Source organism: Ovis aries, chromosome 17, assembly GCF_016772045.2.
Source record: "Ovis aries strain OAR_USU_Benz2616 breed Rambouillet chromosome 17, ARS-UI_Ramb_v3.0, whole genome shotgun sequence".
NCBI lineage: Eukaryota > Metazoa > Chordata > Mammalia > Artiodactyla > Bovidae > Ovis > Ovis aries.
The window spans coordinates 19,741,025-19,761,849 of record NC_056070.1 but is presented as its reverse complement, the minus strand read 5'-3'; the positions used below and the strand labels follow the sequence as shown (position 1 = coordinate 19,761,849).

The following is a 20,825-nucleotide window of genomic DNA, read 5'->3' as shown; positions in this document are numbered from 1 at the left end:
CTTGACTCCTTCAAAGTAAAAACAAGACACCAACAATTAAGAATTTAAAAAACCTGCCACCTTTTATTCTCTTCTTTTAGTTTTACTCCACATTTCCTGTTTTCATCCCAAATTCTTTTTAAAATCTTTCTCTTTTGCATTTTCCTGAATACCTAAATAATATTTAAACCTAGAAAAAGCCTTGCTAGGGTTTGACTGCATTTGAAAGAGAAAGATTGGGTTTGCCATGCTTTTTACCTCTTCATGTACCTCTTTTTTACCTCTTAAGTTTATCCTCAAAGTTCTAAATTGTAATAAATTAATTCTAACTTTAGAGAGAAGCATAGATCCAGCCTCAGTGGGAGAAAACTAGTTTCGTTTTCACCACCGCCTCTATTAACAGTTAGAAATTCCCAGTATTATTAGTCCGTATTCAATTCTGCCAATGTTGATACTGAGGATATATACATGCACCATCACTATCTTCAGACGCTTCCTCTGGAGAAACAGAGACGAGCTCCTCTAGATTTCCCACACCTTATTATGAATATTTAATGGAGACAAATTTAAGGATATGAATAAATATGCAGTAATAACTCATGGGACCAGCAGCTTGGCGGTAATTGCTTCCCTAGACCCATCTTTAGTCTATATTTAGACTCTCCTTCTACCACTGACCAACTTTATTTTCCCAAATCTCCAGTCAGCCAGAAGAGACACATTTCCTAAATGTTTTTATTTAATCAGTACATAAATTATATGTATCTAATCAGTGTATAGATTGATTTTCTTAGATCAAATTCAATCAACTGTGGTCAGCAATGAGAGTGAGAGGGTAGGATCATTATGTGGTATAAATTATCATTCATTTGACATGGCTGAATAGATAAAAGAGATGAAGAGAAACCAGGAATGAGAAATAGTACATCCAGTACCCATGATCATCAATATTTTTTAATATTACCTACACATATAATATCATCCCATGTGTGATTAAAAGCACTTGCTCTTTCCTCACACATTCAGACAATTTATTCTATATTAATGATACATAGAACCATGGTATATGCAGCTTTTGGCATCAAAATTCAGTACCAATGTGAATGCCATTCTGTTACCTTTGACATTTTTAGATGTTACCGATATATCCAGTAAAGAATGATTGGGGAAAGTAAACACATATTCAGTAACCATCAGTTCAGTTCAGTCGCTCAGTCGTGTCTGACTCTTTGTGACCCCATGAATCGCAGCACGCCAGGCCTCCCTGTCCATCACCAACTCCCGGAGTTTACTCAGACTCACTATTTAATTTAAAAAAAAAATAAGAAATAACTATGAATTTTATTGTTGTTTAGTTGTAAAGTCGAGTCTGACTCTTTTGAGAGCTGCCAGGCTCCTCTTGTCCATGGGATTTCCCAGGCAAGAATATTGCTATTTCCTTCTCCAGGGGATCTCCCAACCTAGGGATTGAAACTGCATCTCCTGCATTAGCAGGTGGATTCTTTACCACTGAGCCACCAGGGAAACCATTTCATTAGGGGGTACTAATCTCTGCAGCTAGTAAACAGCTCTTTCCTTTACTCATTTCTGTGTTCTACAGTATTGAGCCAGTACTTCCAATAAGACTTTTTGCAAGATATCTTTATTTAGGTGAATCTAAGTCCAACTTGACTATATTGGTCTGTATTCAGTGCTCCAATAAAGGTCAGTTAACCTTACACATGGCAAGGTGATAAAACACTTAGGGAATCCTCTGCATTCTACTCTAAGTTCATTTGGCCTCCATCATGCCGTAGAAATATTTACTATTGAAAATTTATCATGTATTCATCCAACAACATAATATGTCTACCTTTATATAAAACAAACACAAAATTATGTTCTCATATCTAATAAGGGGCCCAAATTTCTGAGATCTTATTTCAGATTTATTGGAATCATTATTATTTTCTCTGGTAGACATGTCATTCCATTTGGTGGTAAACCTTCAGACCCACAGACAACAGTTCAGGAAAAATTTGACAATCTGTTATATGTAATGTTTTAATGAATTCTGTCATTATTTCCTTAAATATTACTTATGCCCCAATTTGCTATCCGCCCCCCACTTCAGAAGCTGCTTGTGTGTGTCATTCTATATCTTTTCTGAAATATATCTTCTCTTCTGTATTTTTCACACATGTATCCATCCATACTACATTTTGGCTATTTCCTTTTCATCTATTTCACATTTAACTTATTAAATCTTCTGCTGTGTCTACTGTGAACTGTAATTTTAGCTCTTGATTTTATTTATTTATTTACTCATGCTTTAGTTATTGTGTCTTTTAGTTGTAGAACTCACATTTGGTTATTTTCGCAGTTCCTAGATGCCTTCTGAAATTTTCCTAATTACTTGATTCTACACAGTGAGAAAATAATAGTTTTTCAAAAATAAATGGATGAGATCTAATCCAGCTTATAAGCTTTTGCACAACAAAGGAACCTTAAGCAAAATGAAACGACAACCTATAAACTGGGAGAAATTATTTTCAAATGATGTGACCAATAGGGCTTAATTTTCAAATTATACAAACAACTCATAATATTCAGTAACAACAACAACAAAACCCAACAGAAAATTTGGCAAATGATCTAAAGAGACATGCCTCCAAAGAAGACATACAGATGGTTTAAAAGCACATGAAAAAATGTTCAACATCACTAATTATTAGAGAAATGCAAATCAAAACTACAATGAGGTTATTACCTCACACCTGTCAGAATGGCCATCATCAAAAACTGTGCAAACAATAAATGCTTGAGAGGCAATAAATTCTGGAGAAAAGAGAGCCCTTCTGATGTGAATGTAAACTGGTACAGCCATTATGGAGAACAGTATGGAGCTATCATATGATCCAGAATCCCACTCCTGGGCAAATATCTAGGGAAAACCCTAACAGAAAAAGATACATGTACCCCCAGTGTTCACTGCAGCACTATACAGTAGCCAGGACATGGAAACAACCTAAATGTCTACCAACAGAGAAATCGATAAAGAATACATGGTACATTTATACAATGGGATATTTCCCAGTCATAGAAATATACGAAATAATGCCATTTGCAGCAACATGGATAAGCCTAGAGACTGTCACACTGAATGAACTAAGTCAGACAGAAAAAGACAAACATCATATGCTATCCCTTACATGCAGAATCTACTTTAAAAAAGTAGATTTGCTGAACTTATTTTTTAGAATGTGTCTATAAAACAGAAATAGAGTCACAGATGCTGAAAACAAACTTATGGTTATCAGGGGATAAGTGAGGGGGAGGGATAAATTGGAAGACTGGGATTGACATGTACACATGACTATTTGTAAAACAGATAATAAATAATGACCTGCTGTATAGCACAAGGGACTATACTCAATACTTTGTTTTGGCCTATATTGGAAAAGAATCTGAATTAGAGTAGATATATGTCTATGTATAACAGAGTCTCTTTGCTGTACACCTGAAACTAACACAACATTGTAAATAAAAGATAGTTCAGTAATTTTTTTGAAAAGATGTAGGATATATATATATATACACACACACACATATAATGGCATATTACTCAGACATTAAAAGGAATGAAATAATGGCACTTGTAGCAACATGGATGGACCTACAGAATATTATATTAAGTGAAATAAGTCAGAGAAATAAATCCTGTGTCAATTATGTATGGTCTAAGAAAAATAAAAGAAGAGTATATACCAAAACAGAAACAGATTCAGATATAGAAAATAAAGTAGTGCTTACCAAAGGACAAAGGCAAGAAAAGAGAGGTAAGTTAGGGATATAGGATTAAGAGATACAAACCACTATGTATAAAACAGATAAGTAACAAGGATATATTATTATATAATGTAGACAGTTATAGCCACTAATCTTTAAAAACTTTTAATGGAGTACAATCTATAAAAACATAGAATCACTATGCTGTACACCTGAAACTAATATTGCAAAGCAACACTACTTCAAATTAAAAAAAGAAATGTAAAAATGTATTCAGTTCTGTTCAGCCGCTCAGTCATGTCCGACTCTTTGCGACCCCATGAATTGCAGCAGCCAGGTCTCCCTGTCCATCACCAACTCCCAGAGTTCACTCAGACTCACGTCCATCGAGTCCGTGATGCCATCCAGCCATCTCATCCTCTGTCATCCCCTTCTCCTCCTGCCCCCAATCCCTCCCAGCATCAGAGTCTTTTCCAATGAGTCAACTCTTTGCATCAGGTGGCCAAAGTACTGGAGTTTCAGCTTTAGCATCATTCCTTCCAAAGAAATCCCAGGGCTGATCTCCTTTAGAATGGACTGGTTGGATCTCCTTGCAGTCCAAGGGACTCTCAAGAGTCTTCTCCAACACCACAGTTCAAAAGCATCAATTCTTCAGCGCTCAGCTTTCTTCACAGTCCCACTCTCACATCCATACACGACCACAGGAAAAACCATAGCCTTGACTAGACGGACCTTAGTCGGCAAAGTAATGTCTCTGCTTTTGAATATACTATCTAGATTGGTCATAACTTTTCTTCCAAGGAGTAAGCATCTTTTAATTTCATGGCTGCAGTCACCATCTGCAATGATTCTGTAAAAATGTATTAGCAATATTCAAAACAGCATGTCAAGACCCAGTAGTGTCAGCAATTTGCAATGATGTCAGGCACAGGAGGGAGAAGTAGTGACTACTTCCTCTGTGGTGCATAGCATTAGTCATTTCACCAGACAGAAAGGGATATTAATTCAAAAGATACCACTGCATATTATCCCCAACTATGTTAAATCTTGTATGAAAAGACAAAATTTTTGTTCATCGCTTAGCATGAGAACAATGTCTCCTTTGTACAAACCTGGCAAGTTTTATGCTCTCAAGCCTTTCTTAAACATACATGTGACTCATTACAGAATCCAACAATGGGGGTGTAAATGAATTTATCTAATTAACAATAACACATTCATACACTTGGATATCATTATCAATGTTTATAAAGTTGACATAAAAAATAGCAAGTGAATCCAAAAATGAACAGTAGAACCACAGCCACCTTAGCTCTGGTATCTAGTAAGTTTAGAAATGTGGATAGCTCAACTCCCCAAGGAAGCTGAGATTGTGTACACTAGATATTAGATTTGTTCTGGCTTATTTTTTGTCAACGTCATTCTATGAAGTCTGGATTTTTGTTCAACCAACTGGTGTATCTGAGTCTTTGGCCCCCAGAAATAGTCAAACAAACAAACAATTCAGGATTTCTTTTTTCATGAGCTGGTAAGATCCAGTTCAACTCAGTTTATGTGTCCCTTTAATACCAGAAAAGTCTGCAACAATAGCTAAGGTAACTCATCTTTGTAAATGTGTTGTCTACCACTTTTCAGCCACAATACAGTATTATTCAGGCAAATTTCCAGAGTCTGCAAAATCTAGCCTCCTTTTCACTGGCTAACTGTAGCCCCAGTTACCCATGATTGCCTTTTGTGACATATCTACTTCTCTTTAGAAATCCATGCTTGTTTGTGGCTTATAGCAGCTGAGTACCACCCCTTACAGTCCTTATGATAACTGAGCAGTCACCACAGGCCCCTGGGCTTCTGTATTCCCTGGTTACTGTGCTTACTTCAAGGCATCTGAACACTGGAGCCACCCAGCTTGATCCCAGGCTATAAAATAACACTGTAGTCCCCTATCTGCGGCAGGAAAACTGGCTCTTTGAGCAAATCTGTCACACTTTACAGTCTCCCTACAGCCACTGTCTATAGGAAGGGATGTTTTTCATCTCCAAGATAAGCCAGTTAAACACAACCACTTCCAATAACACAATGCACAGGGACTTTCACTGTTTCCAACTCTTTTGCAAATGATATACTCACCTAACTAGTAAAAATGTAAAAGTTGGGTTTGCAAGAAAAAAATAACTACTGAAGTAGCAGAGCACACTATAATCTCTAGGCTTTAAATTTTTCCAGAGAGATATACCTAGACCAGATAGAGTTAGACTATATGCAATATTGGCAAATATTTCAACAGAGAGGAACCTGATCTTTGAAATGTCGTGTTATTTATAAGCATAAGAAGCAGGGAACATCTATGTGTCTGTATGTGTCTATATAGCAATGGAAGGCTCCCGGTGGAGTATTCTCAATAGCTTATAATTCCCTGTCTTCTACTGGGTTAATTCTGTTAAGCTACCAGGTGGCTCAGACGGTAAAGAATCCATTTGCAATGTGGGAGACCTGGGTTCGATCCCTGGTTTGGGGAGAACCCCTGGACCTCTTCCAATATTCTGGTCTGAAGAATTCCATGCACAGAGGAGCCTGGCAGGCTACCGTCCATGGGGGTCACAAAGAGTCAGACACGAATGAGCAACTTTCACTTTTCACCAGAAATTAGAAGGAATGAGCTTCAAGACCATCCATTTTTGCTTTCTCTCCTAATGATAATTTTGTCTTAATTTTTAGATGGTGTATCTCACTCTAAAGTTTCAACTAAATTGCTGAGATCATTCAGACTTCTTTCCAGAGTAGTGTTTGAGACCAAGATGCAGGACTTGCCTAAAAGTTGCAAGAGAATCAGTCATGTATTCTTGGTTAACCACATACTTCTGGTGTAAAAGTTGTCAGAAAGTAAGGTTGAAATTCAAAGAGGATTTTTGAAAAGAATTTTGCTTCGAGTGTCACCATTCCCAAAGAAGAATACAGAGTTAACTCTACTTTTGAACACAAGCCACGTGAAAAGGCTTCAAAGCTATTCAGTAGAAAGCTTGGTCAACATCCTGTTTTATTTGCGAGATGATCAGTAAAATAATGTCTCTGTCATTCTTTAGAAACGTCAATAGAGGGGTTGGCTGACGGTCTTTGCCATAGCAGAACATGAGCCACAGTTTTAGGAAATTCCCAGAATTAGCTGGGAGAGAGAATTAATGTTTTCTTGGACCAAATATGTGTCTTAATTAGAAAAAAAGGTTGGTGTTGGATTTTTGGATTATGCTGGATACTTGAGGATAGATAACCAGACAAAAGCAAAAAAAAAAAAATCTTAGGAAAAAGAGGCTGAAGTTGATACTAGATGCACAGCCACTGAAGAACAACTAAAGAACCAAGGGAAATAGTGAGAGTATGGTTGAAAACTATGTTTGATCAATGCACTGAAACTGGGGATGGCAGACATTTTCACAAGAAAAAGGAAAGCACCTGATGAGACTCTACTAGCTTCAGAAAAGGATAATACCAGCACACCGCCAGATAGGTATGACTATCACCAGTCCCTCCCTTCCTTTTCAAGGCTCAGAAGTCATGGCTAAATGAGTAGAGAGACTGGAACTGACAAAGAGTCAGAAGAGCCTGATCTTGCCAGCTCTGTCTCATTACAGCTTGACTTCAGGTCAAAAAGTGGAGACTGAAATGGAATTTGAATTTGTATCACTATTGCACTGGATCAGACACATTAAGTTCCCAATAGAATCAGTTTTCTGTGAGCCAGTGGTCAAAGAACTTTCTTATACTTAATATTCACAAGAGAAGACAAAGCAGTCTTTTTATCTAGTTATGGGAAGAACCGGAACTACAAAATCTAAAGTCATAGTGGAGAAAAAAAAATTCACACTTTATGAGTTATGCTTGTTAAATTATTATATGTAATTGTATTACATATTTATATAGTTTTATAGTTTATATGATATTAAAATAAAACTTAAAATTTAAGTTTTTTAAAGATCTTTTAAAACTGATACCATGTTTAAACTTTAGTTACTGCAAACGTCAAAGTCAGCACTGTTACTAACATTTGTTAGTACAATTTGCAAACCATGTGGCTCATTAACACTTTGAATTCCACATGTGTGAAAACATTCAGATATCTCATCTAACATTGTTATATCCTATTTTCATCTTAGATTAGAAAAAATTTGAATCTCAAAATTAACTAACACTGAATTTTTAAAAACTATTTATACTTCTAAAACAAATTGCTATGTAATGTAATGTGACTGTCAGGCTTTAAATCATTCATGTAAAAACTGACTATATTCAGAGACATTCTAATGGAAAATATAGAGAATGAAAGGGGGAAAAGGAAAAACTAATGAGCCATGGTTTAGTAAGACATCTGTACTTTTTTTTCCTCTCTATATGGGCTTTTCCACTGTCAATTTGATTAATGAGATGTCTTTAAATGTATCTCCTTTTGGATATCTTTTATCTCAACAAGTCCATTTCATGTTCTTGCCACCAACATTTCCAGTAGATTTCTTCTAACATGTCAGAATGACAGATAAGTTTTTGTAGTCAGCCTTATAGAGAGCTCGTTATTTTTTCAAACCAGTGTAATTGCCCTGAAGGTCCCCAAAGCAAAGGGCCTTGGAGTGCCCTGTGATTTCCAAACTCATGCTACATAAAGGTGTCCATTTCTGGGCTTAAAATAAGGGTTTAAGTCACCAGGCAAGGTCAACTACTGATTTCTTGTAAACATTCATGAGTTAATTGGAAATAAACATTTTAAATATCTTAAACAGATCAAATTAATGTTCAATTTTTAATGTAATCCATCTGTGATTTCTTTCATAATAGTTGGCTAATAACATATCATCTAAATAATATATCATCTAAAATTTACTTAATTCAGGGGAAAGATTTCTGATTGAAAGTTTGAATAAAGTAGCGTTTCTAGAATACATAATATAAAATTGCAATAAAAAGCACTATTTTTATTCCATAAAATATTTACAAAACACATACATATTTATGTCACTTCCCTTTAAAAACACTCAACTGAACTGTAAAGTTTAACCATCTACCTAAAGTTATTTTTTGTCAGATATTTGTAAAAAAAAAAAAAAAAAAGCAGTATTTGTTGGTTTTACTTAAGTAGGCAGAAAGGTATTTAAGCTTAGAAATAAACCCACACAAACCTATGGCCAATTAATCTATGACAAAGGAGGCAAGAATATATAGTAGAGAAAAGATACTCTCTTCAGTATGCAATGCTGGGAAAACTGGACAGCTGTATGTAAAAGAATGAAATCAGAACACTCCCCAACACCATGAACAAAAATAAACTCAAAATGGATTAAAGACCTAAATGTAAAACTAGATACTATAAAACTACTAGAGGAAAACATAGACAAGACACACTTTGACATAAATCACAGTATTATCTTTTCAGATCTGTCTCAGAGAGTAATGGAAATAAGAAAAAAAATAAACAAATGGGACCTAATCAAACTTAAAAGCTTTTGGACAGTAAAGGAAACCATAAAGAAAACAAAAAGACAACCTACAGAAGGGGAGAAAATATTTGCAAACAATGCAGCCAACAATAGATCAATCTCCAAAATATATAAACAACTTATACAGCTCAACATCAAAAAACCCAAATAATCCAATCAAAAAATGGGTTCAGTTCAGTTCAGTTACTCAGTCGTGTCCAACTCTTCACGATCCCATGAATTGCAGCACGCCAGGCCTCCCTGTCCATCACCAACTCCCAGAGTTCACTCAACTCACGTCCATCGAGTCGGTGACGCCATCCAGCCATTTCATCCTCTGTCGTCTCCTTTTCCTCCTGCCCCAAATCCCTCCCAGCATCAGAGTCTTTTCCAATGAGTCAACTACCCGCGTGAGGTGGCCAAAGTACTGATTTCAGCTTTAGCATCATTCCTTCCAAAAGAACACCCAGGGCTGATCTCCTTTAGAATGGACTGGTTGGATCTCCTTGCAGTCCAAAGGACTCTCAGGAGTCTTCTCCAACACCACAGTTCAAAAGCATCAATTCTTCGGTGCTCAGCTTTCTTCATAGTCCAACTCTCACATCCATACATGACCGCTGGAGAAACCATAGCCTTGACTAGACAGACCTTAGTCGGCAAAGTAATGTCTCTGCTTTTGAATATGCTATCTAGGTTGGTTATAACTTTTCTTCCAAGGAGTAAGCATGTTTTAATTTCATGGCTGCAATCACCATCTGCAGTGATTTTGGAGCCCAGAAAAAATAAAAAATGGGTAGAAGATCTAAATAAGACCCTTCTCCAAATAAGACATACAGCTGACCAAGAAGCACATGAAAAGATGCTCAGTATCATTAATAATTAAAGAAAAATAAATAAAAAATACAATGAGGTACCAACTCACTCCAATCAGAATGGTCCTTATCAAGAAGTCTACAGATGATAAATGCTGGAGAGGGTGTGGAGAAAAGGGAACTTTCCAGCACTGTTGGTGGGAATGTAAATTGATACAGGTATTATGGAGAACAGTATGAAGATCCCTATAAAACGAAAAACAGAGCTACCATATGACCCAGCAACCCAATCCTGGGCATAGAGAGAGAAACTTGTAATTCAAAAAGATACATGCACCCTAATGTCCACAGCAGCACTATTTAAAATAGCCAAGACATGGAAACAATGCAAATGCCCACCAACTGAGGAATAATAAGATGTAGTGTGTATACACACACACACATATACACAAATACAATGGGCTATTCATCAGCCATAAAAAATAATGAAGTAATGCCATTTGCAGCAACATAGGCCTAGAGATTATCACACTAAGTGAAGTAAGCCAGACTTGCTAAGTAGCATCAGTTGTGTCCGACTCTTTGCAACCCTATGGACTGTAGCCCCTCAGGCTCCTCTGTCCGTGGGATTCTCCAGGCAAGAATACTGGAGTAGGCAGCCATTTCCTCCTCCAGGGGATCTTTGCGACCCAGGGATTGAATGTCTCCCGTGTCTCCTGCACTACAGTGAATTATTTACCACTGAGCCACCAAGGAAGCCCAATGACTGTATCAGTTCCATTCAGTTCAGTCACTCAGTCACGTCCAACTTTGTGTGACCCCATGGATTGCATCACACAAGGCTTCCCTGTCCATCACCAACTCCTAGAGCTTGCTCAAACTCAAGGCCATCAAGTAGGTGACACCATCCAATCATCTCATCCTCTGTCGTCCCCTTTTCCTCCTGCCTTTAATCTTTCCCAGCCTCAGCGTCTTTTCTATTGGGATGGCCCTTTGCATCAGATGACCAAAGTATTGGAGCTTCAGCATTAGTCCTTCCAGTGAATATTCAGGATTGATTTCCTTTAGGATTGATTAGTTTGATTTCCTTGCAGTCCAAGGGACTCTCAAGAGGCTTCTCAAACAACACAGTTCAAAAGCAGCAATTCTACAGGGCTTAGCTTTTTGTATTGTCCAACGCTAACATCCATATATGACTACTGGAAAAACAATAGCTATGACTATATGGACCTTTGTCGGCAAAGTTGTATCTCTGCTTTTCAATATGCTGTCTAGGTTGGTCATAGCTTTTCTTCCAAGGAGCAAGCGTCTTTTCATTTCATGGTGGCATTCACCATCTGCAGTGATTTTGGAGCCTAAAAAAATGTCACTGTTTCCATTGTTTTCCCACCTATTTGCCATGAAGTGATGAAATTGGATGCCACGATCTTTGGTTTTTGAATGTTGAGTTTTAAGCCAGCTTTTTCACTCGCCTTTTTCACTTTCATCAGGAGGCTTTTTATATCCCTATGCAAAAACATGAATCTAGACACATATATAACACCCTTCACAAAACTTCACTCAAAATGGATCATAGCCCTAAATGTAAAATGCAAAATTATAATATGCTTAGAAGATAGCATCGGATAAAACCTAGATGACCTTAGGCATGGCAATAACTTTTTAGATACAATACAAAGGGCACAATTCATGAAAGACAAATTGATCAATTGGACTTCATTAGCATTAATGTAGCATTAGCTTTTGGTCTGTGAAAGACAACCTTAAGAAATGAGAGACAAACCTCGGACTAGAAGAAAATCTTTGCAAAAGACATCTCATAAAGAACTGTTATCCATAATATTAAAAGAACTCTTAAAACTCAACAATAGGAAAACAACCAACCCAAATAAAAAATGAGTCAAAGACCTAACAGACACCTTACCAGAGGAAATATACAGATGGCATGTAATCATATGAAAAGATGCTCAACATCATATGTCATCAGGCAAAGGGGACGTCTTAGCCACTCAGTCGTGTCTGACTCTTTGTGACACTGAGGACTGTAGCCCTCCAGGTTCCTCTGTCCATGGGATCTTACCAGGCGAGAACACTGGAGTGGGTGGCCATCCCCTTCTCCAGTGGATCTTCTCAGGTCTCTTGTGTCTCCTGCATTGGCAGGCAGATTCTTTACCACTAGCGAAATGCAGATGGAAACAACTATGAAAGGAAGTGTTAATTGCTCAGTTGTGTCTGAATCTTTTGTGACCCCACTGACTGTAGCCCATCAGGCTCCTCCATCCATGGGATTTTTCAGGCAAGAATACTGGAGTGGGTAGCCATTCCCTTCTCCAAGGGATCTTCCCAACCCAGGGATTGAACCCTATTCTCCTGTATTACAGGAAGTTTCTTTACCATCTGAGCCACCAAGGAAGCCCAAACGACTATGAGATACCACTAAACACCTATAAGAATGGCCAAAATCTGGAACACTAACATCAAATGCTGGTGAGCATGTGGACTTTAGGAACTCTCAATTCATTAACTGTGGAAATGTAAATAGTACAGCTACTTTGGAAGACAGTTCAGCACTTTCTTACAAAACTAATCATACTCTTATCATTTGGTCCAGTAATCACTCTTCAGTATTTACCCAAAGAAAGAGAAAACTTATGATACCCCATCCCCCGAAAAAAAAAAAACAAACAAAAACAAAACCTGTACATGGATGTTTACAGTAGTTTTATTCATAACTGCCAAAACTTGGAAGCAATCAAGATGTCCTACAATATATGAAAGGATAAATGAGCCATTGGGTATTCAAAAATGTAATATTCAGTCAGTTCAGTTCAGTTCAGTCACTTAGTCGTGTCTGACTCTTTGTGACCCCATGAACTGCAGCACGCCAGGCCTCACTGTCCATCACCAACACTTGGAGTTCACTTAGACTCACGTTCATCAAGTCAGTGATGCCATCCAGCCATCTCATCCTCTGTCGTCCCCTTCTCCTCCTGCCCCCAATCCCTCCCAGCATCACAGTCTTTTCCAATGAATCAACTCTTCGCATGAGGTGGCCAAAGTACTGGAGTTTCAGCTTTAGCATTATTCCTTCCAAAGAAATCCCAGGGATGATCTCCTTCAGAATGGACTGGTTGGATCTCCTTGCAGTCCAAGGGACTCTCAAGAGTCTTCTCCAACACCACAGTGCTAAAAAGAAATGAGCTATAAAGCCATGAAGCTTCCTCCATCAATATAGGGGAAAGTTAAATGCATATAACTAAATAGAAGAAGTTAGTTTGAAAAAGCTACGTAATATATGGTTCCAACAACATGACATTCTGGAAAAAGCAAAACTATGGAGACAGTAAAAAGATCAGTGTTGGTCAGGGGCTGAAGGTAGTGCAAGGGATGAATAGGAAGATCAGAGGAATTTTTAGTACAGTGAAAACAGTCTTCATTGTACTTTAAACATGAATGTATACTGTTATACATTTGTCAAAATCCAGATGTACAACACCAAGAGTGAATTCTAAAGTAAACTATGATGGGGTGATGATGTGTCAGTATGGGTTCACTGATCACACCAAATGTACCACTCTGGCGGTGGTTATTGATAATAAGAGAGGCTATGGTAAATAGACTGAAGGGATTAAATCTGATAGAGTGCCTTAAAACTATGGAGAGAGATTTGTAAAACTGTACAGAAGGTAGTGATCAAAACCATTCCCAAGATCTTAAATACCCAGATGACCAGGATGGTATGACCAGCCCCCACCCACTAGAGTCAGACATTCCAGAGTGTGAAGTCAAGTGGGCCTTAGGAAACACCATATGAACAAAGCTAGTGGAGGTGATACAATTCCAGCTGAGCTATTTCAAATCCTAAAAGATAATTGAAAGATGCTTACTCCTTGGACCATGAACTTCCAAATGTTCAAGCTGGTTTTAGAAAAGGCAGAGGAACCAGAGATCAAATTGCCAACATCCTCTGGATCATCAAAAAAGCAAGAGAGTTCCAGAAAAACATCTCTTTCTGCTTTATTGACTATGCCAATGCCTTTGACTGTGTGGACCACAAAAAACTGTGGAAAATTCTGAAAGAGATGGGAATACCAGACCACCTAACCTGCCTCTTGAGAAACCTGTATATGGGTCAGGAAGCAACAGTTAGAACTGGACATGGAACAACAGACTGGTTCCAAATAGGAAAAGGAGTATGTCAAGGCTGTATATTGTCACCCTGCTTATTTAACTTATATGCAGAGTACATCATGGGAAATGCTGGGCTGGAAGAAGCACAAGCTGGAATCAAGATTGGCAGGAGAAATATCAATAACCTCAGATATACAGATGACACCACCCTTATGACAGAAAGTGAAGAGGAACTAAAGAGCCTTTTGATGAAAGTGAAAGAGGAGAGTGAAAAAGTTGGCCTAAAGCTCAACATTCAGAAAATGAAGATCATGGCATCTGGTCCCATCACTTCATGGCAAATAGATGGGGAAACAGTGGAAACAGTGGCTGACTTTATTTTTGGGGGCTCCAAAATCACTGAAGATGGTGATTGCAGCCATGGAATTAAAAGATGCTTACTCATTGGAAGGAAAGTTATGACCAACCTAGAAAGCATATTCAAAAGCAGAGATATTACTTTGCCAACAAAGGTCCGTCTAGTCAAGGCTATGGTTTTTCCTGTGGTCATGAATGGATGTGAGAGTTGGACTGTGAAGGAAGCTGAGCACCGAAGAATTGATGCTTTTGAACTGTGCTGTTGGAGAAGACTCTTGAGAGTCCCTTGGACTGCAAGGAGATCCAACCAGTCCATCCTAAAGGAGATCAGCCCTGGGTGTTCTTTGGAAGGACTGATGTTGAAGCTGAAACTCCAATACTTTGGCCACCTGATGTGAAGAGTTGACTCACTGGAAAAGACCCTGATGCTGGGAGGGACTGGGGGCAGGAGGTGAAGGGGACACAAAGGATGAGATGGCTGGATGGCATCACCAATTCAACGGACCTGAGTTTGGGTGAACTTCAGGAGTTGGTGATGGACAGGGAGGCCTGGCGTGCTGCAGTTCATGGGGTCACAAAGAGTCGGACATGACTGAGCGACTGAACTGAACTGAACTGACTCCTTGGAAGCAAACTTATGACCAACCTAGACAGCATATTAAAAAGCAGAGACATCACTTTGTCAACAAAGGTCCATCTGATCAAGGCTATGGTTTTTCCAGTAGTCATATATCGATGTGAGAGTTGGACTATAAAGAAAGATGAGCACAGAAGAAATGAGGCTTTTGAACTGTGGTGTTGGAGAAGATTCTTGAGAGACCCTTGAACTTCAAGAAGATCCAACCAGTCCTTCCTAAAGGAGATCAGTCCTGGGTGTTCATTGGAAGGAATGATGTTGAAGCTAAAACTCCAATACTTTGGCCACCTGAGGTGAAGAACTGACTCACTGGAAAAGGCCCTGATGCTGGGAAAGATTGAGGGCAGGAGGAGAAGGAGAGGACATAGGATTAGATGGTTGGATGGATGGTATCACCGACTTGATGGGCATGAGTTTGAGCAAGCTCCGGTTGTTTGTGATGGACAGGGAGGCCTGACGTGCTACAGTCCATGGGGTTGCAAAGAGTTGGACACAACTGAGCAACTGAACTGAACTGACTTATAATTCCTACAAAGGAAAATGATATTTTTTAACAAAAGCTGTAAATCTATGAAAAATAATAAAACAAATATATTAAGGTCTACCCTCATAACTGGGGCTTCCCAGATGGTGCTAGTGGTAAAGAATCTGTTGGTCTATGCAGGAGACACAAGACTCTGGTTCAGTTCTTGAGTTGGGAATATCTCCTGGCAGAGGGCACAACAACCCATTTCAGTATACTTTCCTGGAGAATCCTGTGGACAGAAGAGATTGGCAGGTTACGGTCCATAGTGTTGCAAAGAGTCAGACAGGACTGAAGCAACTTAGTACAGCAGAGCACACGTGGAGAAGGAAATGGCTACCCACTACAGTATTCTTGACTTGGAAATCCCATGGACAGAGGAGTCTGACTGGCTACAGTCCATGGGGTCAGAGAGTCAGATATGACTGAGCATGTATGCATGTATATCCTAAATTTGATATTAAAGTTTAAAAATTAATATTAGTTGGCTTGTTTTTTTAAACATTTAAACTAATTGCTATTTTTGTGATTCTTCTTATACTAAAATATATGTGTGTGTGAGAAACATTATCCAGCAAAAAAGGAGGCCCATCAGTAGACATGTATCATATCAAATATGGGAAGGCAGTCTCAGAATTTTAGGAATACCGTGCTATTCTTTCCTATGAAAAACCAGATACTCTATTATTGATGGCATTTTCCATTATTATATGCCATCTGGATTTCACAGTGAAAGGGTGACTTTGATGAAATAATAAAGCAGAGAAAGCAAAGCAGAGTGGATTGAAATATTTATCTTTCTTTTAAAGTTCAGCGTGTTACTTCAGTAAAAATATACACAAAACTGAATGTGATGGTGGCTATATAATGTTAGCTTCTCACCAGTATAAGAGGAGGCATGGAATGTTGAAAGTTGTGTCTCTGTTGAATACTGTATTATTTTGATAATATAGTAGACTAGTTTATAAAGAAAATAAGTTCTAAAGCTAGTATATTAGGAGAGGAATTAATCTTCTTGTATTTTTCAAGATTTTTAGATAACAGTACTTATGCAGAATATTTTTAATATAGGACCCACATATATATTCACTTTATATGGTTCCTATTAAATGTCTATTTAATTCATCATAGTGTTATCTCATATTCATTGATCTCTCTGGCAGTAAATATTGCTTTTGAAACACACTGAAGGGTAGCAAAGAATTCACTATAATTCAAGATACACAGTATCAAAAATTAGGAGTTATGGTTGTATTAGTTTAGGGGAATAATAAATTAATCATTAAGATGAGCAACAGTTAAATGTAGGGACTATTTTGATCATGGATGAATAGGTGTCACCAAATTTTGATAATCTTAAACAATGTTATCCACAATGCTTGCAATTTCATATTACAATTTGATAGTTTTATTAAATTTGTCTAAATAGATAGGACACATTATGTTTATCAATTTTTTTTTTGTTTTGGCTGCACCACATGATTTGTAGGATTTTTAGTTCCCTGACCAGGGATCAAACTGGGGCCCTCAGCAGCAAGAGTACAGAGTCCTAACCACTGGAACGCCAGGGACTTCCCATGATTATCAGTCTTAAGGAAACAAATCATCACGACCATTTCTTTACCTCTACTCAAATAATAAACCTAATGTTAAGAGATATCCAGAATCTACTATGGACATTATATTATACATATAAATGACAATGGATAATTTGAATATTTCATTCCTAATCTATAGAAGGTACTTCAGTTCAGTCGCTCAGTTGTGTCCGACTCTTTGCGACCCCATGGAAGCACTCCAGGCTTCCCTGTCCATCACCAACTCCCAGAGCTTGCTCAAAATCATGTTCTTTGAATTGTCCCTAACACATCAGACAATCTTATTGCAAAACAGAAGTAGGTTCAGATACATAAAGTATCTCTTCCTGGTTTGATCTCCTTGGACAGCAAGGAGATCAAACCAGTAAATCCTAAAGGAAATCAACCCTGAATATTCATTGGAAGGACTGATGCTGAAGCTGAAACGCCAATACTTTGGCCACCTGATGCTAAGAACTGACTCATTGGAAAAGATCCTGATGCTGGCAAAGACTGAGGGCAAGCGGAGAAGGGCACAACAGAGGATGAGATGGTTGGATGGCATCACTGACTCAATGGACATGAGTTTGAACAAACTCTGGGAGATGGTGAAGGACAGGGAAGCCTGGCATGCTGCAGTCCATGGGGTTGCAAAGAGTCAGAGATGATTGAGTCACTGAATAACGAATCCCCTCCTCAAGGCTGACATAATCCAGGGTGAGGGCATACATCTTGGCAAACTGGACTAAGGGTAAATTACCTCTTTTACAAATCCTTGTTGAATGATTTCTTGCTGTGAAAAATCTATGTCAAGTACTGTTGATCACAGCACTACCTTTTATATATAAGGTAAACATAACCCTGTGCTTCTCCCCTAAGAAATCATAACCTTTCCAAAGTCAGGGATGACACAGGGTAGAAACTAATTGTTAAATTACTGTTCTATTTTCTGAGTGGACTTTTTAAAACCTTAAAAATGTAATTGCCTCTATTTGCAGCATTTCATAGTTCACTGAAGATTTTATACTCATTATTGTATATATCTATGACATCGGAAAATTGGGTGTGATTATTGTGCTCCTGAAGTATTACATAGCTGGTAAGCACATGAACCAGGACTATAAAAGCAATTCTGAATTTTCTTCTATTGCACTTTCCTTTTCAGCAATTTACCATGAAAGAGCTGCTACCATTAAAACAATGTGACATATTAACGATACTATTACACAGCGGTTTTGCATAGAGAATTTACTAAAAGGGAATCTAGAGGCAGCTCGAAGTTTTAGAGACAAGGTGCCCCAAGATTTCAGTCTTCATTTCCTCCTTCCTGAAGAATCATAAAACAGTTATAAAATAGGCCTAATAATGCTGACAGAAAGCAATTTACCTCCCAGTTTTCAACTAAGAAATACTAATCTCTGGGGGGTTATAATCTCAAGGTAGCCCTCTTGGAGTTGTATTTGTTTGAGGATTTTCCACAATTTAATGGGAAAAAACTGTTGGCCTGAAACACAGCAGGTGAATTCCCATTTATAGCCCTGCATGAAGCCCACTCTGACCCCTAGAATTGAACAAAAGAATGTTCTTCTTTTCTCTTGGATGCAAGGGTTTTGAGGTCTGGAATTTCATCCTAGTTATCATTGTTCTTTTCCCACTAAGACACTAACATTTAGAAGAGATTCAATAAAATTTTGCTTAACTTAATTGAATTTTAAAGCACAAACGTTTGCTTATTTTTCGCCAGTTTCAACCAAGTTTAAACACTGAACTCTTATTCACTGAGTAAAAGGGGCTTAATGACATTTCCCTTTCAGCCTTTTTTTGAAGCTGAGAAATACAGTTAGAACAATCAACTAAATAACTGAGGCAGAAAAATTCAAAACAAATGTTCACATAAAATTGGCAATTTGAACCTCAATTTTCTCATTTGCTCTCAATCTGATAGAATTAAATTTAAACTTTATTTACCATTTCTTTAACGTTTGCAAACATTACCCAAAGTCACTGCAACATAGTTTTGACCCATCCAGGTATCAAGAGTTCAAGAGTTGATTGACTCAAAAGTATTTTTTTTTCAATTGGAATGTAATTGTTTTACAATGTTGCGCTGGTTTCTGCTGTACAACAATGTGAATCAGCCATATATATATACATATAGGCCTTCCCTCTTGAACCTCCCTCCCACCACACCATCCCATGCCTCTAGGTCACCTTAGAGCACCAAGCTGAGCTCCCTATAATAATATAGCTGTTTCCCACTAGCTATTTCACATGTGGTAGTATAGACATGTCAATGCAGGTATAGGTATGTAAGAAATACTTTGAATCTCTCAACTTAAAGTGTTTCTTATGTGCCTATACCTGCCTCCTCTCACTGCCAACAAGCATGGCAAGAACCCTCACAGCACCTGGGGATTCTTTCAATGAAAGAACATAGCAGATTGGGGCCTATTGATTCAGGGAGAAAGCGGTTCATATATGAACATGTATGTATCATTCACATACATAAAAATATATCTATGTTTGTTTTGTGAATATATATGAACCACAAGCCACATTATCCATCACCAGATTTTTTTTAAATTGGAGATTATAGATAAAGTAACAAGATTAAAATATGTAAGAAAATTATAGTGAAATTCAAAAGAAATGATGACAATTTATTCTGGAAAAATAGGCCTTATCTCTCTATAACCCCACTCTTCCTTGAACCACTGGCATTTACAGTGTTGATTATAGGACCTGGAATTCCCTCTCTTTTCTTTCCTGCTTATTCAGATTCTACTCATCCATCAAGTTCCAAAATATGTATCTTCTATTCCATGGAATCTTCCATGAAAACTCAAGCCCACACTCATCTTACATCGCACATGGATATTACCATGGCTAATGTTTAACTTTCTAAATTTTTGTAGGCATTTAGCTTTTATCTTACACATCCATCTGGTTCTTGACTGTAAGAAACTATACCAACTCTAGATTTATAGGATTAAGGAAGCCTGTAGAATCAGGCTTGGGATATAAGCAGGATCTGGGCATGCTAGGAAACAGGAAAATAGTTCAGGTTGGTTCCAGAAACAGTTTGATTAAGATGTGCTATCTGCCACTGATTCAGTACTTCAACCTCCATGCCAAAAAAAAAAAAAAAAAAAAAAGTCTTAACTCCCTATATATTTACTATAAAATCTCAGGATTCAAAGTTTCAGCAAATTATGTGTTCTCTTCCCAGCAACTGGAAAAAGGACAATCTAGTTTTCTCAGCTTCAGTATGGTGACAGTGGAGCCTTGACTGTTAGCACAGCTTACTCCATGAAAGCACTTCCTAAATGGAGAAAATGTTTAAATTTGAGTAAGTCAAAATGCTTAGAGATTTCTACAATTTTGAAATTTATAATATAAGCTCACTAAACTCCCAAAGAAAGGCAATGCCAAAGAATGCTCAAACTACCACACAATTGAACTCATCTCACACGCTACTAAAATTCTCCAAGCCAGGCTTCAGCAATACGTGAACTGTGAACTTCCAGATGTTCAAGCTGGTTTTAGGAAAGCCAGAGGAACCAGAGATCAAATTGCCAACAT

The 20,825-nt window shown here is 37.8% G+C and overlaps 1 protein-coding gene across 5 annotated transcripts in view; it reads right to left on the bottom strand.

Annotated features, from left to right (window-relative positions):
* SLC7A11 (solute carrier family 7 member 11) overlaps nt 1-20,825 on the bottom strand; it is a 393,259-nt gene that overhangs the window by 103,546 nt on the left and 268,888 nt on the right. The window contains exon 13 of one of the 5 annotated variants that reach the window (XR_009596823.1): nt 12,719-15,898. The exons of the other annotated variants lie outside the window; for them this stretch is intronic. The gene's annotated coding sequence lies outside the window, so the exon portion shown is untranslated. Of the gene's footprint in view, nt 1-12,718; nt 15,899-20,825 lie in introns of those variants that run through there. 5 annotated transcript variants of the gene reach the window in all.